This window comes from Symphodus melops, assembly GCF_947650265.1.
Source record: "Symphodus melops genome assembly, chromosome: 22".
Classification (NCBI taxonomy): Eukaryota; Metazoa; Chordata; class Actinopteri; order Labriformes; family Labridae; genus Symphodus; species Symphodus melops.
In genome coordinates, this window is record NC_136712.1 from 16755822 (window position 1) to 16782126 (window position 26305).

Genomic DNA, 26305 nt, shown 5'->3' on the forward strand with positions numbered 1-26305 from the left:
TTACATGATGTAGACAGAATTACAGAGCTGGATCTACATCCTGGTGCCATGTTTTTTCAAGGCAAGGTGAGATGCAATAAAAGTGTTTCGCTGCCAAATGTACAACAGTGACGACATTTATATGTGTAACTTGCATCTGGCAAAAAGAAATCCTTCGATGAATTCATCAAGTCATCAAGTGAAAAATGAGACACCGCCTGTGGTGGAATTATTTATAAGTTTCTGCCGGTGTAATATAAGGATAGAGCCGTTAGAAGTGTTGATTCGCAGTAGCCCTCTCACTTCTCTGTGTTGAAATCCTTTTAAGTCGTGCCTGGGAACTCCAGGCTGAAACTTTGCTTTGTCTCAACTGTGAGAGCTCCATCTTCTCCAGCCGTGAGCAGAATGCAGACAAACAACTTATGAAAACTTTTATGACGTCTTTATTGATTTTCCTATCATTGAGTTTCCTGTTTTACTTGTGTTTAGGCTCCTAGTTTGGTGCTTAGTGTTTTTTAGTCGAGTCGTAAGTGTTTCCTGTTTTATTTTGTAATATCTGGTTGAGGTTGTGTTTTCGGTGTCACGTTTTACTTTGTAGTTATTCTCAGTGTTCTTCGCTCCTTGTGTGTTTCCCGCCTGTCTTGCTGATTTGTCTCACCTGTCTCATTAGTCTCACCTGTGTCTGATTACCTCATGTCTATTTAGTCTCTGTGTTCATTCCCTTGTGTGTTCATTGTAGTTTGTTGAGTATATCTTGAGTCTGTGTGATGTCACCTCCCTGCTCCCTTGGATTTACTTTGTTTTTGCTCCGCTTGGTTTTCTGGACATTTTGGATTTATTTGAGTCTTTTTGGTTTAAAATAAATAATTATTTTTTTTACCTGCAATATATCCTTCTCCCTGTTTTCTGCCTGTATTCCTGACATATTAAACAGGGGATTGTGCAGGGGATTTACTGGACAATACTTCCCCATCACAACTTTAAAGGTAATTTGACAAATCACTCTTTTCATTCTTGACATGTTGTAGAAATCCCTGAAATTACTCAAATCTAGGGGAAGTTAATAATTCTGGTCAATGACTTGTACATTAGCATTAGCTCTGTTTTGACCATTACCATTTCAGAGGGAAATCATGCTTAAATATTAAACAACTTTTTACTCTGTTCACAATATAGTTTCTAACTTTGTCTAAAAAACTTCTGTACAAGAAGCACTTTCTGATTACTGTCAAAAAGTTTGTAAGTAGATACTAAACTTGCAGGCCTGAGAACAACAAATGCATGCTAGCTTAGTGAAGCTGAGGAGAACCAGATACACTGTAATTCACTTAGGATATGGAGAAGCTGCCATGCAAAGTAACAGGCTTATTGCAATAAAAACAGGATGTCTCTGCCTTCATTCTCTGCAAAGAAATATGTGAACCGTGTTTCCTTGGATTATCTATAGAGCACATAATCCAATTTGCCTTAAACGCAAGTTCCCATAATATCTTAAGTGACCTCATTCCTGTAAAAAAATTCTATTTGAGTAATGCATATTGTAGAAACGTCTGCTTTTTTCATCTCATTTCAAAATAAAACTAACGTATTATTGTACTACTGGTCAGTAGAGGGCGCTGCCCAACCAATCCCAACAAGCAGAGCGTCAAACCTTCCATTTATTCTATTTTTATAATTAGCGTTCAATACAAGCTATCATACTATTTTGAAAGAGCGAGGTAAATGTCGTTTTAGAGTAAAATGCAAAGTCTCTGATTAACAGGTTGAATTAAATCGTTAATAGTCTAGTTTTTCTGGTTCTTCCATGGATTCTCGTTTCAAGTTGCACATGCACATTTCCTCCTCGTCGACGTAACGGAGAGGAGCTGCAATTGGCGCAGGAAAAAATGCGTCCGTGACAGCATTACACACCTCCACCCAAAAGGAGGCAGCAGAGAGGAAGTGCCCGTGAACTGAGACACAAAGAGCGAGTGACTCAGTGTGGAGGGATCAGAGCATCGACTGTTTATCAAGGTAGAACAGAACGGTCACAACTACTCAATGTATAACTTGACTTAAACTACAGTGATCACAAGATCTGACTTCAATCATTTAAACCATGTTTGAGAAAAGTGCATCCGATCTGGATTTCCATTTTTTAGTTTGACCATTTGTTGAAGAAGAGGAGGCGAACCTTACGACTCTTCTGCAGCCAGCAGAAGGGGGAGGGCCAAAGGTTTCTACTTCGGGGAACTATCATGCCGTCCATTCTTCATCCATAATTTAAAAAAACTGGGATTCTTCTTGTATACATGAATCTCTAATTCGTGGTGTAGCAGCGAGAAGTCTTATTTCATCTGTGAAAAGCTGGAATGCAACATAAAATGCTCTGAATAAATATGAGGCATGAGTCCATTTAATCAACAGGTGCTGTAGTTTCATCCAAGCAATGTACTTACCAGAGACGTGCTCACATTACTGATGGTCTCCAGACATAACAGCAGAGAAAACTTTTTTTATTCTGACCACATACATCTGTAAATGCTGCATAAAGGCTGAACCCCTTGAGGACTTCATTTTCTGTTATTAGAGATGCTGAAGTGATGCATCACAGTTGTACCCATTCATGTCATTAAGACCGCCCTCAGGGGTGTTACCTCTATGTTTAGATATCGGAAATGTGATGAGGAATGGATCTCTGAGCACGTACGCCAGCCAGCGCTGATGCTATGAGCAACATCCGGTCCTTCTCACGCCAATAAAACAGAGACGTCGCTAATTAGCACCAAGATAGATCACGCCTTTGCTGCTGCGTTCCCCTGAGCTCGGTGAAACATCCCTCACTGTGCAGGGTCGGATTACATGTGGATAAGACAAAGGACGCAGAAGGGATTCATCCTGGTTACACATATTACACTGGCTTCCTGTGCCTCTGGGTCAAACGTAAGCACAGCATCCAAACTGCTCGCATCTGGAGGTGCTACATCATCGCCGCAACAAGAAGGTCAACAGGGGAACGAGTTTAAAAAAAGAGTATCTCCAAGTTTTACCAACACTGATCACACGCAAAAAGTTTGCTCCTCTGACAGCTACTATTTTATTCCATGCTGAGAGAAGCAATAGATCAGCCAATTAAAATGTGTACTTCAATAGCCGGTCTTATATGACACCTTTTCGTTTGTGTGCAAAGCAATTAATTAAAATAATTTGGCACGTCTAACTTTGTTTATTCTCAAACACTTACAATATTAACAATATCAAACTGCCAACCGTCGCCTTCACTTTCAAGCTACAGCCCTCCTGAACTATTTATATAACAAGATGCCTCCAGTCTCATTAAATCAGAGACCTGTACTCTTTAGCTGTATTAAAGGTTGAGAAACATTCCAGCGGAGAAAATGTGTTTGAAAGCTCATTAAAGCTGAAATCCTGAAGAGTTTCATCACTTTGTTTCTATTTCAGGCTGGCATTTAACCACGCTTACGTAAAAGGTGTCTAAACTTTGTAGTTTGCGTTGTTGGCTGCAAATTCAGTAAACCATGATTCAAATGTTGTCCACATTCATAAGATATTTGTAAGTCAGGCGTCATCACCTCTGCAGTACCTCTTGTAGTGATTCATAAATATGAATATTTTCATATTCCAGTGTTTTCACGTTAGGAACGATGGTTTAGTACCGCGCCTCACTCCCCTCTCCAGCGCTGGTCGGCATACAGATCCGTCCCTGATGACACCTGCGTATGTGAACGTTTTGATACAGCAGGGCTCAGCATGCACAAAGTGAGTTTGCATATCCACCAACAAGCAGAGAGAAGAAGAAGAAGAAGCAAGGTCAACCACTCACTTATTCCGTCCTGCTAACTGAAGGTGTTTTTGTTATTTCTGAGACACAGATAACGACCATGTTCTACTTTCACATTTATCCTGCAGCACAGATGTTGGTACGGGCCCCGTACAGATTCAAAGTTTTTGGAAGCGACAGGAGCCATTTAGGATTATGTTCATCATCTACTGTGGACCGTACTCGAGTGCACAAAAAATGTGCTCAAGACAATCTCTTCAAGTGGACTCGGGCCCATGACCCCAGTATGGTAAGAGAACTGAATCTAATTAACCAGATTTTGGGGTCAAGCGTACTCGGACCCGGGGCCCAGGTCTCAAGTGTGAAACCCTGATTGATGGCTGATTGATTGATGTTGGAGTGGCAATCAAATGACATCACTTAAAGCCAAATCAACAGATTTGAACGACCAAGAACATGTTGCACCATTAACGCCTGATTTATAGCACACTGGTTGGACCTGTCTGCAGTTTTCACAGAAACTGTCAAAACTTCCTTTCAGAGAAGTGAGCAGCTTCAGCGCGATTTTGCCACCAAATTAACGAGACATGCATACAATGAACAGCACGGCATTTGGTGCCACATAATGCCTGTGAGAAATGATTTTTTCCTCAAAGGCTTTTCTTCATTGTCTGCACACTGACACATATTTCTGATTCTATTGTGAAGCTGAAAACTGGTTTAAAAAAAAATAAAAAAATTGGTAAAAGCAGAAGCAAATGAGATGTTTCCATTGTATGTCTACAACAACAAAGCAGGAGAGTGGCTTGAAATGATTCCGGTGAGCCGTCGTCTCGTCACATGTACCTGTGCACAGATAAGAAAGGCAGCACTCCTCTGGATAAAGCACAGGCTCTGATAGTCATTTGCTTTGCCATTGTGTGAACCTCTACTGCTACAAATTGTATTCTGCGCGCAGCCTGGGATGAATTTGCGATCATAAAACCAGGTCTGCGATGACAAAAAAAAAACGCACGAGGAGATTAAGAAATAAGTAAATAACAGGCAAGTGAGAAAACAGGAAAGCCAGTCATTTCAATAACTGTCAGATTTCTAGTGGTACATCAGAACCAAACGACTGTGTCTTTTGTCACTTTTGTCAGCGTCTTTGTTCTCTGACAGCGTCTTTATCTGACTGATCCAAACATGTCGTCTAGGTATGCCTCCGTATTCATCAAGGCTCCGGCTGAGATATTTTCTCGCCGCATGCCTAGCCGCTGCGTATGCTTAACTACAGAGCCTTAACAGAGCTTCTCCCCCTTTTTTCCTTCTGGTGGCTTCTTGCATTTTATTCATTCAATTATGAAGAATGAAATATAGGATTTGATATTTTCAGAGCTTTTTTCTCTCTCTCTCTCTTTCTGTGCACAATCCCTTTTTATTCCTTTCAATGTCACGCTTTGCAGAATTTTCCAGTCACAAGTTAATTAATCAGGTAGAGACGGCGGGGTTACTGCGTCTCAAGACTAAATGGCCCATATTTGGCACAAAGAAAAACTAAAAAGGAAGAAGAAAGAGCAGCCGGGCTCGGCAGCGCTGGACGCCGTTTCATCTCAGGGCCGCCTTAAACGAGATAAACCCTCCACTGACAGTGACCTGAGATGAAAGTAAGAGACGCAAATCCGACTGGAGTTCAGGGAAAGTTCTTCAGCGCCACACCTACCCACCCACTCACCCCGCCTAAACCCCTCTCAACCCAAGTCCTGGTTCTTCTGAGTAATGGGAGGGAAGTGCGTTGAACTGCAAAAGTTCCTTCGCCTCTATTACAACTTTGTGGTTGATCCCACAAGGATGCCCCGCTAGGTGCTAAAGACGCAGGGATTGACGGCTCTAATCTCGCCGACTCTCTCCGTCTCAATTGAACTTGGCCTCTTCTTTTGTTCTTTAAGCCCCAGATTCTCTTGTTTGAACAACTCTATTTGGACGCAGGGCTGGTTTAGCTCAGGGGGAGGGGAGCGAATGATGCTGCACGAACCACAGAGGCTGAAGAACTGAGGTGAAGGCAGCGGAGGGTCGGCATCCTCTACTATGAGGACTGATGATCCAAATGAGTGGCAGGGATGTTGATCAGTTGTTTTCACCTGGAATTTAAATGCGTGAGAAATAAAACAAGCAAGATAAATGCAAACGCTTTCTCATCCAATTAAGTTATTCTGTGTTTAATTGAATTCGAGGCAGGTGGTAATTTAGCCGTCCTCAGTCTGACTGCTTTTCACTCTGGCTGTATCATCAGGGAATACTTTACAACCAGGACACACACAGTTGAATACAATTAACTACCTGCAAAGACAGACTACAAAGGCAACAGCAGTCTGCTGTACTGAAATCTAGTCAACAATAACTACAGGCCCGATGAGAGCTGCAGCCTTTGTGAATTCCCAAATATCTTTCTTTTTCTTTTTTTATTGCAACCCTCCAAACGAGTTCTAAAATATGTTTTCTGAACTCTCAACATTGGGAAAGGGTTTGTAAATAAGAAATACAACTACACACACTTGAACAGAGAATGAAAATCAACACACTTAACCAATAAATAACACCAGCTTCAAGTCAGTGTATCACCTTATCTTGTTGCTTTAAAACATGTCATTCCTTAGTTTAAAGTAAAATATCAAATAGCAGAATTTCAATCACAATTGGTGAAGTGTTGAGGTGTAGGGACTGTGGTTGGGATTTTACCCCCCTTTCCTGGGGTGTAGTATGAGGCAGATTCGGGCTGGTTACCCCTCAGGGAGACACAGAACCAGGAGGTGAATCTGTGTCTGAAGGCACAGAGAGCACATAATCAATTTGAGGATAACGTTTCATTTATTTTATACTTTAAAGGAGCAGTATGTAACTCTGACACCTTGTGTTAAAAATAGGTACTGCAATCCAAATTTAAAACTTTGTATAGAGCTTTCTAGAGCCGATGTTACACAGGTTGCCATGTTATGGACACTGAAGCTTCAGTGTTTAGCCAGCTCTTCATCGGTCTGTAAACCTTTCTGCGTTCTAACCTCTCTCCATTTTTTTAAAAGCCACTCCAATATTGATCCCTGTTTTCCCAGGCTTCTGGTTGTGGAGCTTATCAGAAACCAGTTCTATCTGAACCAGCTCGCTTGCACACTTATATAGCCCTGCCTTGCCTGAGCTGGTGAGCCAAGATGTGAGAAAGCTAGCTGGTCTGAATTTAAAAAATCCAGCGTCATAATTGAGCGAGTTTCCAACGTTCCCATTACTTTCTCTATGGGTTTTTCCTGTATTTTTTTTAAAGTGCTTGGCGTTCTTTTCTTCTTCTAAAGTTGATAAATACATAATCTGGCTCCCCTGAAACACTGTGTGGGATTCTGCTCATTAGCGAAACATTAAATTCTAGATCATTTCTGATTTGAAAGTTTAAATCTCCGTCTGCCACATGTAGTCACAGCATTTTGGCCAAAGACCATGTAAGAAACTGACATCGTTGTCTTGAATTAGCAAGAATTCATGAGAATAGCTGCACTGATGTCAGCATGAATTTCCACTTCTGTGCAACCATGTTTGCTGTCACTGTGTAGCGTGGCACCACCTCATTAACAGTGTTTGAGAGGTTGTATAAAAAGAGTTGCTAATGAATATGTCCCCTGCTGCTCCAATCAACATATGGGAGAATGACAGTAAATCCCGACCCCCTCATCCCAACCCTTTGTTCGCTGTGTTTCATGAGCGTGTGAAGTCGTGGGATTTATTAGCAGCGCTGCTCTCCACCACTGATCCCTTCTCTCCAGCAGACAGCCTGTTTGTTTTGTAGATAGAAAGAGCAGCAGCGCTCAAGTGGACACCGGGCTTCTGCTGTGATACATTAATGACCGCTCATTTCCACATCTCCCCGGCTCACTGTAAGCACCTGTAAGCATCAGCCAAATAACAGGAAATCCCCTCAAACCCACAAATACTAACACAGCTCAGCTGAAGATGGAAAACTCAGCTTCTGGAAAAAAGCCCCTCATGGTTTACCCTCCTTGAATTATCAAAGATAAGCTTGCAAAGATATGTCCAGCATATCAAAATAGTGATCCAACACATACAAAAGATGTTTGGCTGTCCTCAGCTGAATGAAGACTACAGTACGTGACTGCTTTCTGTCTCTGAGACTGAAATGTCACACAGTTCATCTTGACATGTCAGATGGAGGGTTGTTGATGCAGCAGGGAAAAAAAGAAAAAAATACTTTCCTCAAATGATTGGTTACCAATATGAAAGAGAAACGGCTTTTCTTTCATTGTTGCATGTGAGATTTTTTTGGTACATTTTTAACAACAAGCAGGACTTAATGTTAATTGTTTTGTGCACCAGCCACTGCGGCTAGTAGTTTTTTAAAGTTGCTAACAACTCAGCAATCTCACCAGTCACAATTTTATTGTTGGGAAATGATGTTTTATGTGATTAAAGATGATGTGGGACTTTTTGATCTGGTAGATGTCGCCCATGAGCACCAGCATTAAACCAAAACAAACTGCTGTTTTGAGACACCTCGCACCATGGCCATAACAGGCTAAACATGATGTAAACACGGCTCTGACAACAACACAGCTGGCGTAATCCCTCAAGCAGTTGACTCAGGTTTGAATCCGACCTGTGGCTCCTCACCACCATGCCATGACCAGCTCTCACCCTATCCCCTATCAGAAGTTACATTGCATGTATAATGCTACAGGCCATAATATGCATCATGAAAACAGTGTCTGCTCGTTGGTCCGTTCGTGACGCCTCGTGCTTGCACTCTGTAACCACCAACACTTCAGTTGTTGTGGAGAAGCAGTCCAATGACCGAGTGGCCGACTGTGTCAATGCTACTGTTACTCGTAGTGAATTTTTTTGGTGGTCGCCTGTTCAAGTCCCAGAGCGGACCAAATCTTGTGAATGGAGAAGTGCCAGTTACCTGCCTGAGCACTGCTGAGGTACCCTTGGGCAAGGCACCCCCCTCCCCCCACCAGCCAAGAAGTGCTTGCTGTGTATTTGTTCAGCCTGCGTGTGCAGCATGTTCAACAACAGATTGTAAGACTGAATTCCCCCTAATTGAAGTATATCTTCTTCTGCAACTTCAAAGATAATAAATGTTCAGGGTTCCGAGTTTGTAGCTTTTTGAAACACAGAGTTTACACATTCAAATGTATGTTTTATCCCCTTCATGCTATTCATCAATCCTGGGTTATCACCAACAATGAAATAAGAGGATTACTTTCCTGGCGTTCATGCTGAGGCCGGTGATGCTGCCTGAACAAGCAGATGCCTCTGTAAATGGAAAGTCTCTCTCATCTCAGCAGCACGCTCTGTTAAAAGTGAAAGGCATGCTCGGTCGTCTCTTCCTCAGTTATTTGGAGGGAGGAAGAAACCGAGATCCATGTTGGCTTGAGATGACTGTCGGATCTGGACTGGAAGTGACGGTGCAGCGGTGCTGAGTGTGTGATCTGTGTGATTGCACCAGGCAGCAGGAACTGTCTGGCCAAAGTCACAGATGGTGTTTGGAGCCGTTGGCGCTTTGCAGTCGCAGAGGCTCAAGAAGCTCTCAGCTCTAACGCTGTCTTTATTGTGAGAAAAGAAGAAGGCAGACAGCAGCAATCTGACACGTAGTCATACACAACAATGGTCAAGGACTTCAAAGCCGCCTTGCATGTTGACTTTTTCTCTTTTAACTTTTAATGCTGCTGTCTTGGCAAGGTCTAATTCAATGAAAGTTCAATTGAAAGGACATAAAAGAAAGTGTTCTTCGTTTGTTTGCTGTCTTGTTGACTGGCAAGAGGATTTTATTTCTTACTTTGTACCCTGACTTTTCCAACTTGAAGCTAAAGTTTTTATGTTTTTATTACCACGAATCAAAGTTCCAAAAATAGTTTTTTTAAATATTTGATCGATCTATAAATAACAAAAAGTGCTAAAAGTAGCAATTTACCCACAAAATCCTCAAAAATCCTGCAGACTCCTGGATGATGTTCCTCATTCGAAGCATCAGGCACCAGCCAGTCTCATTTAGAGAATATCTGCTGCTGTACCAGTCGGGGTGCACACAGAGAACTGGCTGATTTTCCTCACCCTGAATAAAGAACCAGACGCTACTGACCAGAGTTGTATTCCAGCTCTAGTTAACTTTAAAATGTCATTCGTAGATTTCTGTCCCATACTCTTATACTGCTTCTTTTTTTTTTTTTTTTGCTTGGAAGTTATTCTTAATGAATAGCTTCATTTCTCTTTTTCTTCTATTAAAGGGGTAACATGTAACTTTGACACCTGGTGTTTATAATGGGTACTGCAGTCCAAAATTAGAAACATTAGAGAGCGCTGTCACCCCTCGGCCCCTCCTCCCTGCGATGTCTGACACTGACGCTTCAGTGTTTAGCCAGCTCTGTATCAGTCTTGAAACCTTTAGGGGTTTCTGATTGTGGAGCTTTTTTAAGAAAAAACAAAACAAAACAAACTATAAAACAAGCTATAAAATCTGTTATAGCTGAACCAGTTCACTTGATAGCTTCCACCACTGCAACACCTGTAACAGTAAACGGTAAGTTTAGCTTGCAAACATGGGGCATCCAAAACATCCAGTTGAAGGTGCCAGAAAAAAAACAAAAAAAAACCCCATTTTGTATAGGATTTGAAACTTAGGAGGATGACATGATGGCCGCTGCATTGTTAACAGTTAAGCTAACATTTCAACCTAGCATGCTTACTTACAGTCTGACGATGCAGTAAGGTCATGCTATGATTTAATTCAGTGGATATGTTACATATTGCTCCTTTAAAAATTGTCTCCAGCTTTATCATTTTTCTCACTGCAAGTTTGACTTTTTCTATTTACAGGTTTTTAAAAAATATATACAAAGTGGGTCAAAAAGCTCCCATTGGATTTTCTTCCGAGCCCCTTCTGATTCCAGCATCTGCTTCGGTGTATAAAAAGGAAGCTATGTGAATGCATGTTCCTTAAACAGATGAAAAGGACCAAAGCAAAGCAAAAGCTTGTAATTTTTTATGAATGTTCTGGAGGCGCTCCGTCTGCTCTCAGACCTCATGATCTCCGTGTCTCAGGGGGATTTTCTTGTCTCTTTTTCACACACTGCCACTGCTAGGGCCAGGAAGTCAAGAAGGTTCAATAGGGATGGTGGCACCTCACAGAAACCAATTATATACGCACTCGCAAGCCTTCATTTCTCTGCTGGAGCTTCGAATGGTTTTGATATTCCATGATGAATTGCCACGACCAAATGAGAAGGAGAGAGAGATGGAGAGAGAGCGATGGAGAGGAGGGAGGAAGAAAGCAAAAGAGCGAGAGACTGAGAGAGAAAATCCAGCAGGAATTCGTTGCCTTAACTCCCCCGGGGCGAGCAGCGTGTTGGTGGAGTACTGTACGTTTCTCTGGCAAAGCGTATCCCGTCTCTTCCGCCCACGCGAGTCTCTCAAACCGAATGAAGTCCCGGTGGAGGAGTTCCTTCATCCAGCCCGAGCGTGCGTGCTCGAGTGAAGCACACCTCCTCTTAATTAAACAATGACGAGAACTGAGAACGTTGTTTTACCGAGACTGTGGAAATTAACTGTGTGCAGTGAAAAACATAAAGAAGTTGACGCTAATCTCACAGGATGTAAGTTCATTAAACTGAGAAAGTCAGGCTGAGCTCATTGTTCTTTGAATATATTCTGAGTGAGCACCAGACACAGTTTCATTCCTGATATGTAATTCTGCTTCAGCTTCAATATATCCCAGAATCCTTTTAGTCTTTGCACTCTCTCATTTAAACTGAGCTACAAATACTCAAACAATGCAAACACAGCAGTACACAAAATCCTCCAGAGACGTCAACCATCCAAATCGAAGCCTGTAAGAAATAATCTCATCAGATTAGTCACCTGGGAATAAAACAGTCAGGTCAGATTTCTTTGAGTACATTACCATTCACACATAATGTTGATCATGAGCAATAAAATGCTTCCGGGTATTTTTTGTTTACAGTGTTTGAAGGCTGCACACTTCAAAGTAATGTAATGTCCTTAATGAGATACTTTCTTCACTCTTTATTGAAATGATGTAATGGATGCTCCAACTCTCGAACAGCTCAGTGCTACGTGATTAACTTTGGTATATATCCAGATTCTTCAGAGTCTTGGACAAAAGCACACGCAAAAGGGTAGCTCAGCCACTCAGAAGTGACTCAGACACCTACCACATAAATGGCCAGTGTCCTCGACCGTTGGCCTCGCCATCGCTTGTAACTATTTGCAATGAAAGTGGGCAGAGTTTAGTCAGTACATGAAGTCCAGCTCTGAGCAGAAAAATGGAACATTACTTAAAAAACCTTTACGAAAGGAAAAATCTGCTTCCTTCAGTAGTGACCATGAGGAAATGAGCTTTGTGCCAAACATCAAAATAATAATGTGAATCATGTACTGGCATTAGCAGCAGCAGCAGCTTGGAAAATCTTCTCTGGAAAGGACAAATAACATAAATTTCTCCTTTCACCGTTGTTATCGAACAATGATGATATCAGAAGTTCTACCGCTTCTTGATTGTGATTGGTCGATGAAGGAGAAGCGGTATTGAGGAGAACAATGGTGTTCCATTTTCAACTCAGAGCTCTGTGAGCCCAGCAACAAAAAACAGCTGACACCATGTGCTTTTATTTCACTTATCACGCGGAGCACTAAAAATGCTGATAAGCATTATTTCGGATTGAAAATGGACGCTGCAACGCAAAAAAAAAAAAGGGGGGGTTAATGGACACGGACCCGCAGGACGCTTGAAGCTGAAAGAGCACATTTGGGGGACGACAGTAGCTCAGTTGGTGAGTTGGGGACCGGAGGGTAGCCGGCTCAAGTCACAGTGCGGACCAAATATGGAAGTTGGTCTGGTAGCTGGAGAGGTGCAAGGGCGCTTTTTTGAGAACTGCTGAGGTGCCTATGAGCAAGGCACCAAACCCTCAACTGCTCTTGGTGCCCTCCCTGTGTAGCAGCCCCGCTATGACATCTCTTCATTAGTGCATGTGTCCACAGGTCCTGTTTGTACGTGTGTGACAAGCATGTCTCTCAATAGTGTCAGTGTAAACCGGAATTTCCCTCACGGACAAAAAGTATGTAAAAAAAAAAAAAAGAATTAAATTAAAACTTAGCTAATTGCTGCAAAATCATTTTTAATTTGTAAAGCTTGGTGGTCAGAAAAATCCAAATTAATATGCTATGTGAGGAGGCTAAAATCAGTTAAAACATCATCCTACCTTATCAGACACAGTTTTAGTTTAAAAATGTGCACGTGTTTGTTATGTCTTTTAGTGTCATTATATTGCTTTAAATTCCTAAATTAGTTTAATATTGACTGTGCATACACTTTCAGAGAGGTATCTCCTTTGTACAGTTTGATGTGAACTTGACCTTCACCTGTACTGCAGGTAGAAAACAACAGGGTCAGAAGTCTTTGTGATTCAGGTTGAAGTTCAAACCCAGTTAAAACTCACTGAGTTTGCCCGTAACAAGGTGAAGTGCTTCACAGATTTTGGGCGACATCTTTGCAAATGTGATTTATGCTCACGGCACAGCGAGGGGCTCAAATCTTTAATTACCGTGCAAATTACTGGCCACAGTAATTCATCAGTACACAACCACCAGAACCTCATTTCCACACTAATTTAATGAATAATTGCCTTCTTGGAAAACCTGCCTCTTCTCCTATAATGGCAAAGGCCTTGGAGGATACAGACGCTAATGTGGAGCCACGTTTAAGCGTTCAAGCAGAGCAGCTACTTTTACTTGTTTTTAATGAAACTCATGACTGCGCCGTGAGGACGAACTGGCTTTAATTGCATTGACGTTCACATCTTTATGCTGTGGGGAATCAGCTACTGTAAAACCGGTTGTTTGAGATCTTCTTCTTTTTTTTTTTCTGGAGGAAGAAGGAGGCTCATTAACCGTCTGCTGTAATTTGTTCCCAGCCAGAGAGAGGACATTGACCACCAACTCCCACCAGTACTTGAAATATAAAGCCCTGGACAAGAATTACTACAGCTCATAAGGCTGAATCCTATCAGAGCAGGAGGTTTATTACAGAACCCTGGAGTCCAGCGTGTTTTCTACTCCCAGAAAAATCTTTGGCTGTCTCATATTGTATTGGGATCCTTTAGAGCGGCATAACTCTTCTTCATTTATTCATCTGCTTTATGGTTAACAAGAAGTTTTTCTTTCACTCCTAATGCCTCAATGAGAATTTTAAAAGCTGGAAACTTTCCATGGGCATTAATGCGAATAAAACGGAAATTTGCTAAATTGAATGTTAGTCCTTTGACCTTTGGACAAAACAAAACATTTACGTTTACACTTGGCTTTGATACAGATCAATTAAATCACATAAATAACTATCCATTTGAAAGTTTCCGATTTGGAATACCTTATTTTGTGTTGAACAAATATCATGCTTGATCCAAACTTATCAATCCAAAACTCCAGTCTGTCATGGTTTGAGTCTGGGTTTCGTCTTGTTTTGGTTTTCATTTTTCCCTGTTTGTGTGTGTTGGTCTTTCCTGGTGTTTACTTTGGTCTTTGGAGTGTTTCCCTGTATCCTTGTGTCCTTCTCCGTTCCCTCTGGGTGTTGTTGCTTGTGTTTTTGGGGTTCCTCGTTTGGTGTTTAGAGTTTTTATAGTGTAGTCTTAAGTGTCTCCTGTTTAATTTTGTAATATCTGGTTGAGGTTGTGTTTTCAGTGTTAGGTTTTACTTTGGAGTCGTCCTAAGTGTTCTTTGCTCCTTGTGTGTTTCCCCGCCTGTTTGATTACCCTGATTAGCCTCACCTGTGTCTATTTAATCTGTTTGTTACCCTCTGTGTCAGTTCACTGTACATTGTTGGGTGTCATGTGTAGTCTGTTTAATATGTAGCCCGTCGTTTATTTCCCTCTGCTCCCTGGATTTACTTGCTTTGGGTTTTCTCCTCGTGCCTGTCTGGATGTTTTGGATTTATTATTTCGAGTGAGTTTTTGGGTTTTTTTCCTTTTAAACATCTCAATATCTCCAGAGTCCTTCATCAGAAAGTGATGATAAAGCTGTTTCCCATTTTGTTATAAGAGATCTTGCTATAAGACAATCAACACCTGTTGTCCTGTTCTTGTCAGAAAGTTAAAATTAGATTTGAAGCTTGCCAATTAAAAAAAAAAAAAAAAAAAAAAAAAGAGCACTTTTAGTTGGTATAACAAATCGGACAGCTAAAGTTGCCTTGCACACAAGATTTTCAAATCTGATCCCATTTTAAAGACCAAAGACATACAGTAAGTCCTCCCACAGCACACACCTGCCCTTTGTTGAAACTAAATCACAGTGGTGACACGAGATCGCAAAGAAATTGTCCTTTTGATGTACGTCTTACATGAGACATTATAATGGCACCCAAGGCACAGTTGTGTTTGCTAACATGTTTGTATGTATGCAACATCCGGTTGGTGACGCTTCCTGTCCTGCTTGTTCTCATTGGCTATTGCTGTTTGTCGAGTGTTTAGCCATCTTAATATGCATGTGTGAGTCACTCCTAAGATTAAATATAGAACTTAAACCTGTTTCAAATGGACAATGAAGGGTGTCCTGTGATTATAACAATGTCAAACATATTGTCTTTTTTTTCCTTAATTTTTGAAGCTTCTGTATAAAAAGACAAATCTCAGATTTCAAAGACACAGTTAGAAATAAAGATCTTAACCAGACTGTGCAGAGGTTTTCTGTAACATTGAAAGTCGGACTACCGATTACAACCTCACAATCTATTCCTTTATCCGCACAGAGACCCCAAAACATAAATCCAATCCCTTTTCTATTGATTTTACAGCACATGTTAACTGTACTTCTTTCCGCAGAGAGAGAGGAATTCGAAGCAAAAGCTGGTACAAACGCGCTGACCTTCACTCCCTCCAAAAAACCCCAAAGATCCTGGATCCACACACTCGTATCCAATCAATTACTCGCTGGCTTAATTGATTTGCAAAGGTAATCACTGGGCATACATCCACCAGGGCCGACTATTTGATGTTTTAATAAATGGTTTAACAGCAGAACTCTGCGATCGGATCGATTCAGCCTCTGCAAGCTTGATTATAAAGCACAAGTTGGGAGAAAAAACAGCAATATAACAGCTGTAGGAGCCAAACCACATGATTGGTTGGGCTCACCTTCATTGTTTACACCCGGGTGTTGCACAGTAAAGATCAAAGCTGACCACATTTCTCAATTTCATCTTACAGGAAGGAAACTGAGACCAGAGGCTTACTGTAGATATCAGAACACTGGGGATAATACGGTAAGATGTTTCAAAGAAATATGAATCTAAATAACTCCTTTATGAGGATCTATACTGATGACATAATGGATGCACAAGCAAATCCTGCCTCCTCTAACCGTCACTGCTTGTATGCCACTGAATGGCGTGTAATGCATAAAGAAACATTTTCTTTTGTTTTATAGTGTGGTATAAATTTAGATCTTATGACTGTCTGACTCTAAACATTATAATGTAAATCCATGTACAGTGTCTTTGATGACTAGCGACTAGGTGTATTTTAACCAAAAGTATTTTTTTTGCTAACATACCACGGTGTTTCATATTTCCCCTCCATAAACGCAGACAGGAGCACAATAATTTTGGTATCAAAGGAAGCAGTACGATAAAGCTCAGCACCACCAGTCTTTATTTCATGCAGTTGTAGGCTTGGCATAAATGCTGGGTTAAAAAGTCTCCTAACAAGACTCTTCTCCTCTGCAGTCACTCAGTGATGGAATAAGATACCAAACTAGTTTTTTTAATCATTTTTTTGAGGTTTATTTGAATACAGACAGATACAAAAACATAGATAAGCCAGAACAGTCATCGGATGTATGCATCATCATGTTTTTAGCCAAAGCTAATTTACAACACTTGGCCCTGTTAGCGCTTTAGTGGCGGTTGTTTCGTGGTAGGGGCGGTCGTCCTTCCGATGGAAGGTTGGGGGTTCTATCCCCAGCTCCTGAAGTCATATGTTGACCTTAGGCAAGACACTGAAGCTAAGACAGGTTTAAAGCCTTCTTAAAAACAACTTCACCATGCATGCCTTTCAGTCAGGTCAGGCATTATTATTATTACTTATTATGAATATCTTATTATATCCTATAAAAAACTATGAGTGAGTTATAATAACTTCACCTGGCGTACAGAGTATAACAAAGAAAACACGAGCTATTTAGACCAATGAAGTTGTTTTGAACAAGGCTGTTAACATCTTGGGGCCGCGTGTTTCTGCCTCAAGTGGACACTTGATGAACTGCAGGTTTTTTGCAATTATGCATCGACTTCATTTTTCAACGCTGGAGGTCGCTGCCTTATTGTGCTCTGCCATCAGTGTGTAAATTTCCTGCGGTGGGAAAAGTGCTTTAAGTTGTTGATGAGAAAAGCGCTAAGCTAACATCCATATATTATTTACCACTTAGTTCACTTTAGTATTAAACTGTAATTAATTCAGATTATGCAAGATTGTTAGTTTTTAAAGGGATTCATTTTGTAAACAATATCATGTTCTTGACATGCACTTTAACTATAACTATAGAGCAGGAACCTTACAAATAATGTATTTACAATACAGATTAGCCTGAATTCAATGTTGAGAAGAAAAAAAAGCGCACTAGTCAGAACAATTGATTGTTTTATCCGGCTTGTTACATGATGGGAAAAAACTGATAAAATATAACCAACATTTCACTACTAGACATTTTTAATTTGTGTGATATAACCGAGTTTAATTTGAAACCTCACGTCTTGTGTCTCGTGCTTCATATTTCACTGGCTTTGTTTTTTTTTTTAGCTTTTATATGACCGTTTCCAGTTTCAACACATTTGGGAACTGAATGGAAAAGGTTATTATGAATGATGTTGACAGCATCACTCAGAGAACAGGAAGAATCATATGACAGCATGTTGCTCCGTTCTGGAGCCCGTGTACATCCTGCCATGTGTTCACGTGTCAACCTTTACTTCTTGATACAATGTGACAAAAGTGCAGCGAGTCACTTAAAACTGGAGGATTCACCTGAGGGCTTTTCAACTGATGATCCAACTACTAGCGCTAACTGAACAACCCTACTGCCCATCTACCAACCTCATCTGACTCTGGGATTGTTGTCTGACCACGCTGCAGACATTCAACTTCATCAAAAGATGATGCATTTCAAAATAGGCAATGACATCAGTTTATTTAGTGTATAATTGTATTTGATGCAGACTAATATATTAATGATAGAGTAAATCAGTTGTCAGTTTGTTTATACTGATTAAAATGAATGATCAATTTGCTGTTTGTTCACGTTGGTTACTAGAGAGAATTAATGACAACATTAATGTTTCAGAGGCCACAAACAGTGCAATCGTTCTTTACAGTTTCATGCAATTTCTATAGTATGCACTTTGGAGTCAAGCCAGCTCCACTGTAGAGCTCCTGTAACACAAAGAGAGCAGATCATTTGGTCCCACTAAGTTCACGATGAAACTTTTCCCCCCTGGGTATTTTACAGAAAGTCTCTCTCAGATCTGTCTTCCGCTAACTTGAAGAAGAAAAAAATCCCCCAATGATAACAAATAATGTGAAGTTAAACTTTACGCCTTCATGGTTCATCAGAGGATCCCCACACACACACACACACACACACACACACACACACACTCCATAGTCTGCCACAGAGCGGAGGAAACGACACCTCCGGGAAACATTTCTGAAGTTTAACATTTCCGTGGGTTTACTGGTTTAAAGGCCGCCCTGCAGCCGCTTTTTATTGCCTTGGGGGGACATTAGGGCGGGTAATCACTCACTGCATTTCAAGGCTGGATCTGCATGACTCCCAGTGGGATCAAAGAGTGTGATCTAAACTCACAGCCCGGTCAGACCACCACTTCTCTCCAACAGGATGAAGATATGCAAGTGACACGGATATCTTGTTTTAAATTAACTGTACTTGCAGCCATCATAAATCAGATTACAGGCCAGGCTACTTTAAGTCCAGCATACACTGTATGATTTCAGGCCCATTTGGATCAATGAGAGATTTTTGCCGGTAGTTCTGCCCGATCACCAAGGATTAGCCGTGCAGCGTACACTGAGGCACGGCGGCTGGTAGCTGTCAGAGCAGCCTTGGTGTGCAACATAACTGCTAGGCTATCAGTTTCCAGACCGACTTTTTCCAGGTTACTTTTAATAAATAGATCCATCACATTTTTCACGTGTATTTGAATGCATTTTCCCAATCGTTTATATACAATTGGGAATAATATCATTGAACCTGAAATCTGTCCTTGCACAAGCAAAGGTCACAGATTGAGATGCAAGAAAAATGTGGATTAGCTAATAAGAAGAGAGCAAACATGGAATAAGGCGAGTCAGTGTGAATCTAGGAAGAGCGAAATAAAAAATAGAACAAAACTGTGATGGAGCTAATGAGAGCTGACTGAAGCTAAAAAAGTCATTTCTAAGGGAGAAAGTGATATATTGTTACATGGCTCTGCTTGCCGCTGTGCCCATGGCTGCGGTGGGCCCTTAGAGAGCCGCAGTCCACCCTCACCTGATTATTTTTCACCTTGTTTACGTCTGCACTCCTTCATGGCACTGCCTCCATCTCCCTCCCTGCATGGACCTGTCTCATTACGTCCATCTCAACGATTCACTCAGCCGAGAGAGAGAGATGGAAGGAGGGAGCGAGAGAGCGAGAGAGCGGAGAGAAAAAGGGGGAGGAATGGGCAAAGGGACAGGTATTACAAGGACAGGTAGGGAAAGACGATTAGAAAGAAATGAATTTATAGAGGAACATTGTCTAAATCCATCCTGACAAGAGACCAGAAAGTGTTTAGTGTGGAAATCAGTGTGAGCGTGTAAATTCATCTGAGGCAGGACACGCAGGGAAGGACAAAGTAGCAACTTACATAAAGTGTGGCTCAGGTTTATATCAGGAATGACATCACGGAGTAAACAGTTGTTACAGCGTACAGAGATGCTCAGCGCTCCCTGCATCTTATTAGACTTTTCTCACACCCTGTCAGTCACCAACAAAGTATGAGCCGACGTCGTATTAGGAAAATGAATGTATGTCACACTTATTTTCTCATGAAATGTTCATGTTTTGACTTCTAAACAGGATCATAGCCTACTATGGGAGGCGCTGGTGTGCACTTCTTCCAGGAACTCGATGTAGCTGTAACAGTTCAGTAGTTGTAAGGAAAAGTTCTTCACTTCAATGTTCAGACAAGAAGGCAGTCAGCGAGGGTAGAAAAATCAAACGATGGCAAATCCACAAAATCCCCAAAATGAAAAAAATCCAATCAATGGTCAAAAACAGGCAAGCAAACGCAAAGTAAATGCAGCTGGAACGCATGAAAAACGAGGTACACTATGACAATGTGGCTGAGGGCTGGTGGACACACAGTGGTGGATAGACGGGTCAGACTAATTGGAGATGAGACACAGGTGTGTTGGAACAAACAATGGCAGGAAGTCAGGCTAGAAATCATACACGAGCAGCAGATAACAAAATAAAAGAGGTAGTGAGCATAAAGCACAAATAGGAAACATGTTGACTATAACAGAATATCCCAGCAGCCTTCTCTTAGTTGATTTTTGGATATCTAGGATTCTCCTTTGTTGTCCAATTAGCATTGGATCCTAAACTTGCAGAGATGCATCATTGACCTTTTGTAGTTGAAGTGATAGGCCTTGTGTTCTTTCCCATTTGTAGTGTCTTATATGAAAAACTGTGACGCGCCACAGACAGGTTTCATTGAAGAGCCTCAGTGTGAATGCTGAAAGCTGTCACAACAGGCCGGTGCAGGTCAGGGGTGAGCACATCAACTGATAACCCGCCTGGATGTTGCAGACTTGGACACTACAGCGATGTCTGGATCTTCTGCTGCAGATCTTGTTTGGCTCTAAGAGGGAGGACTTGCAACTTATTGTCAAGGGGGTGTTGAACTGCTCTGGGCCACTGGTGAAATGGGACTTGGCAACAGCACAGCCACAACAGCTCAGATGATAGCTCATTGTCAAAGCTGGTTCCTTGGGAATATGCTTTAGGAAGCTGCAGACAGATCACGACACGTTGTTTCCTGTACACGTGGTTTCCCTTTGGGGCCTGTTTGGACTTAATGTTGATAAATTGCTGGGACGAGTATGTATATTGTGTTTTATTTTTAAATTGACCCGATGCTCTATGCCTTTCCTCCTGTTTTGAAGCCCAACACAAAATGCATGAAATGATATCTCAACCAAACTTTTAATCAATCTAGGAAAGAGAAAGAGATAACGGTGAGGTGAAGCTGGCAAAAAAGTGACAACACGTCCACCTGTCAGTCAACTCAACGCAATTTGACAGATGAACACATTATTAAATTGTCTTTTATGAGGCTTCATCAGAATTCATAGGCTTTTGCATGTTTTTGCATCCTGAAATCTACAGTTTGGAGCCAACAAGATGCAAAGCACCTAGTTGTTGGGGTGGCCTTGCTATTAGATTGCTAAAAGCCAGTCACATAATCTGCAAGCTTTGGTGATTGAGTAAGCCCTATACTAAGTACAGTAACTGATTTGTCCGATCTTTTTAACAGTGTATGTAATAGCTGTACTGAAAGAGTCAATTAAATGCTGTAAATAGCAACAGCTCAGTTTGACCCAGACCTACAGAAAGTGACCACTCTGTGCTTGTTGAACTCAAATTTTAGTTGCCATGACGACATTTAAAGCAATATTTCGAGATAATGGCAGCAACAGAGCAGATAGGAGAACTGCCCCCTTTGCCAGTTTTTTTTTTCATACTTTCTGTGCTGATACACTCATTACAGACTCGCAGGAGAAAAAAATTACACAGAGCAGAAGCCGACAGCAGGGCAGTGTTAGGATTTCAATCAAGCTTGAGTGTTAGAGGAGGACGTTTTTCTCTTTTTTTGCATCAGAATTCATCACTCTGGTATGTATTTGTTCTCTTGTCTCCAGATCTCCTGCAATACAAAGTCCAAGGACTTAAAATTACAGAAAAAGTTCTCTCCACTTCCTATGCATCTCTTTAATGAGGACAGATCCAATCCCCAATCATGCCTGGGTCATTTGGGTGCGAGCATGAACAGCAGATTTATTTTCACAATGGATGAAGTCGGACGCCCGAGGTCATGTTGACTGAGATAGAAATTAGTTCCCGACAAGCGTAACGCTTTTTCGATGAACTGTCCAGGATTTGTTATTAAGAGCGTATTCACACTTCTGGGATAGAAAGCTTCCCCATTCCATCGGTTATTTAGATTTAAGCCTCTTCTACTTTCTCTCCACTACGCATGGCTGACCAAGGCATCAGCAAAAAAACACGTTTTATCGGTGGCAGGGCTTTGCCAGGAAATCATTCACCTATATAATTACGAATCGACAAAAGGCAATTTGTACAGTATCTGACTGCAGGTGGAAGACACATCGAAATCAATATCCTCTATCCAAATATTCTTGTGGAATTAAAGTCTTTGAGACGGTCTTTGTCCCTGCTCAGACTCACATACTTATCTCATCTCTTTGATTATCACACATTTTCAGTTTATATTGTACACTTTCCTCCTGTTTTCATTTCATTCTGCTTGTTCAGCCTTGACTCTATAAACCCCCCCGACAGTCCGTTTTCTCAGCCGGTTTGTGATGGCAATAGGGTGACCAGGTGGGCTAGGACGAAGCAAAACCAAGGTGCAGATGGAAAGCTGTGCACGTGGATGCTGTGTAATCTGGGGGTAAAACAATTTAAAGAACAAAGGCTTTCTCACACCAGTCTCATCTGTTTCTTAGCTGAGATCTTGAAATGAGACATCTGTAGTCTATGACAATTCACAGAACTTGTGAAATGGAATCATCATATGAGCGTAGATCTTGGAATGAGACAGTTGTTTCAATAAAAAAAGAGTTCCCTTACAGTTTGAGACAGAGCCATTTGTATTTGTCAGAAGTGTCTTTAACGGTCATGTGTTCTACAAAATACTTGTCACAATGTTTTTCTAACACTCATACGTGTCTCTAGCCTGTCTACAAACCCAATTATAAGAAAAGTCCATCCTCTCCTTCTTTTGCCTGCTCCACTTTTCTGTGCTCAAACATGTCATTTGGAGATTTTCCCTTTATGACATCACAAAGGGCAGTAACTCCTCCCCCAGCTGGGTGTTTGTTCTGCCCTCTGAGTCTGCCTTCCCACCATAAACAATAGGAAATGGAGCGAGAAAGCCTGAGCGACTCAAGCCGTTCCAGGGAGGGGGCGTGGTCAGACACAGCTCATTTATATATTTAAAGCTACAGACACAGAAACAGCCTGTTCTGAGCAGGGCTGAAACAGAGGGGTTTATAGACATGATGAAATACAGGATCAGAGTGGATTTAGAACAAGAAACTTCACACACATGTTTTGGGGAGCTCTAAGACTTATTTAAACTGGTTGAAAAGGAGGATAATATGTTTCCTTTAAGACAGGTAAGAAAGTGGACCCTTTAGTCTTAACAAGTGTTCCTTTTTTACCAGGAGATTGAGATGGGACATAAATACAATCTTATCCTTTAATTCATTTTTTTTTTTAAAAGATTTATTTTTGGCCTTTTGCCTTTTATTATAGAGGAAAGTGGTTAGAGGCGGAAATCAGGGAGGGAGAGTGGGGGGGGACATGCGGGGAGGGGAGCCACAGGCCGGGCGCGAGCCCGGGCCGCCCGCGCGAGGACTGAGCCTCGATACATGGGGACGCGTGCACTGCCGTTGCGCCACCAGCGCCCCCCTTTAATTCATTTTTGATGTGGGTGATTTGGCTCGATATCCTGATGACTTTTCTTTATAACAAATGTAAGACAGTTTATTTTCAATTCGAGAAAATTTGTCTAAAAGTTGATATGATGAACGTCAGACATCTTTTGAAATGAACCTCTGCAAGTTTTGATACAATCAAAACAGAAGTGTGTAAAATGGGACACTGCTGTCATTGTTGTCACCTGCTGACAGTGTCTCTCACATTACATGGCATTTTGATGAAGTGCATGTCTGAAATTGTTCGTACATCATGTAACCTCCTACTATCTGTGTGTTCAGTCCCTCAGGGCAGAGCCGAATATTGCTGCTGCTGAACTCTGTAACCTCTGTAGCCACATGTCTTTGTGTTTGCTGCACAGCTTTTGAGGAAACTTTGTGAGCGAAACAGCTCTTAAAGAGAAGAGAGAAACACAAGTATCCTTTAATATGACAGAATAATAAAATGTTTTATCTTTTAGATGCTGAAGTTTCATCCAATAACTTTTAATTTGGGTTGGACTTTTAAAGTAGAACACAGTGCAGAAGGGGGGCAGGAGGCTTTGAATAAACAAATTATAAGAAATTAACTTCTCCTGTCTTTGTATAGATTACATTTCGCAGAGCTGTGTATACAGTATGTAATGAGATTTCAAACCTTGCTTGAAATTACCTGCTGCTTTATATGGGTATCATCTGATTGATGCTATCAGAGAGCAACAATATGCTACAGTGACAAAAACACTGTAGGGAAAATATGAATAAAACAAAGTTTTCTTCTCGTTAGTGATGGATTATCTCATTTTGTTGAAGCCATTTTTGGATGAATGGCAAGGGCTTTCTTTAAAAAATGGGAAACCAGACAAAGTTAACAGAAACTCTTGAAATCATTATTTTTTTGGCTGAAAAGTTTTGCTTTATATGTCTGATTTCTACAGAATCCATCCATCAATTGTCTTTCGATCATCCAGGGACAGATCCTGATGCCAGCAGGCTGAGAAACTTGACCCCGACATCCATTTTCACCGGTTTTGTTGGCTCTCCTGAAGGGAGGACTCACCTTAGGAATTCCCAGGTCAGTAGGGATTTGGTAAATGGACTTAAGCTTGTGTAGCACTTTTCTAGTCTTCTGACTACTCAAAGAGCTTTTACACCGAAGGTCACTCCTACAGATTCATTTATGTGTCGCCAAAGCAGCAGTAACAACTTGTAGATAACTGGCTTGCCCAAGGACACATCGGGCATGTGACTGCAGGAGCCGGGGATTGAACCCCTGACAGTCCCTATTTGTATAATCCCTCCAGCAAGATCTGGGTCTAGGCTGCACCAATCTGTCAATTCCACAATCCAATTTATCCACTCATGAACATTAGGAGAACTTACTATGAGACTTGGCCTGAAGCTGTCGTTGATCACTAATAAGCCGTTGACGTATTAGACCTGATGGGTAGAATAATATAACTGTCCCTAAAGCTGAATCTATCAACAGACTGGATAAAGATGCAGCATGTCACGGCCGTGGTTCCATTCTGACAGACAACACTGAGACGCTGTGCAGGCTGAGAAAATAGACACTTTAATGTTCTTTGCAGAGCCCTTATATACTGTTCAACAGATGTCACAAATTCCTTCCCACTTTAGATACTTCTGTACATGGTCAGGAGAATCACATCACCTTTACCCTTACAATGTCAAACCTCTATTAGAAGAACAATTCCTCATTCCATTGTCAACTGAGGCCATACATTTATACTTTTAGAAAACCTTGAAAGACATTCTTCTCTTCAAATATGGTCATAGCTTCTCCAAATAGATCGTAGTCTGCTCACAGCAAAGTCACCTCTACAAAGTGTAACCAAACTGAACGTATTCACAGAAATTCGTACTATCAGTTCCCCCTTTTTTTATATAACATGTTTTTCTTTAGGGGAACCAAATCTTGGTTTTCCTAAAAAGGCGCTCACCATCACTTTCTACAAGAGTACGGTCCATGTCTTATATCTATAAGAAATCAAAATTATTCTAACTTGACCCAAATAACATAAAAATGTTAGAAGAGTGGTTGAAAATTACAGATACAACTCATAGACCATAAACTTGCTTACAGGAGACCAAAACCTTATCTCTTTACTTAAATTTGCAAGATGTTTTAGTGCAAAGAAAGAAATTAGGATGAAAAGAACTCCTGAGTACTATTTGACTAAACAGAACCGGTGGGAAAACCCTATATTTTATTCAATTGCTTATTTCTAGGGAGAAACCCAATCCGTGTTCTGCTATCTCTTTTCTCTTATGGTGAGTACATAGTACATCTAAAACAGAAAATGAATAAGCAAGAGTAAATAAAATAAAAACATAACACAAAATGAAACCAATATGTAATACTTATTCATATCACATCCCTCACTTTTTTCTTTTTTTTTTTTTTTTTTTATGTCACATCTCATTATTCAAAAACAAAAACATAACTGCAAACTCAAATGACTAAATCCTTCCTTGACATGGAAGACACGGCCCCAAATCCAAAATAATAAGCAAAAACCCATGTAAACTAGAAATAAAAAAATCTTACCTATCGCGCAAAAAGAAAAACAATACTAACCTCCCTGTCTATTCATAAACAGGAGAAAAGTTGTTCCACCTACAATAGGAAATGCGGCACGTGTATAACCATGGCAAAGGGACGTGGAATCCCTTCCACTGTCTGGGGTCACTACAAATCCCTCAATCAATTCATATA

At 41.0% G+C, this 26305-nt stretch overlaps 1 long non-coding RNA gene across 2 annotated transcripts; it reads left to right on the forward strand.

The window, feature by feature from the left end:
* Positions 1 to 732: 732 nt before the first annotated feature.
* On the forward strand, positions 733 to 24653 carry LOC306817843. 2 transcript variants are annotated; one of them, XR_013778081.1, is made up of 5 exons: positions 733 to 822; positions 914 to 965; positions 15628 to 15757; positions 16012 to 16067; positions 24504 to 24653. It is a non-coding gene; the product is annotated as an uncharacterized lncRNA (long non-coding RNA). The 2 variants fall into 2 exon arrangements; XR_013778082.1 differs by lacking the exon at positions 24504 to 24653 and adding an exon at positions 23877 to 24273.
* Positions 24654 to 26305: the final 1652 nt, after the last annotated feature.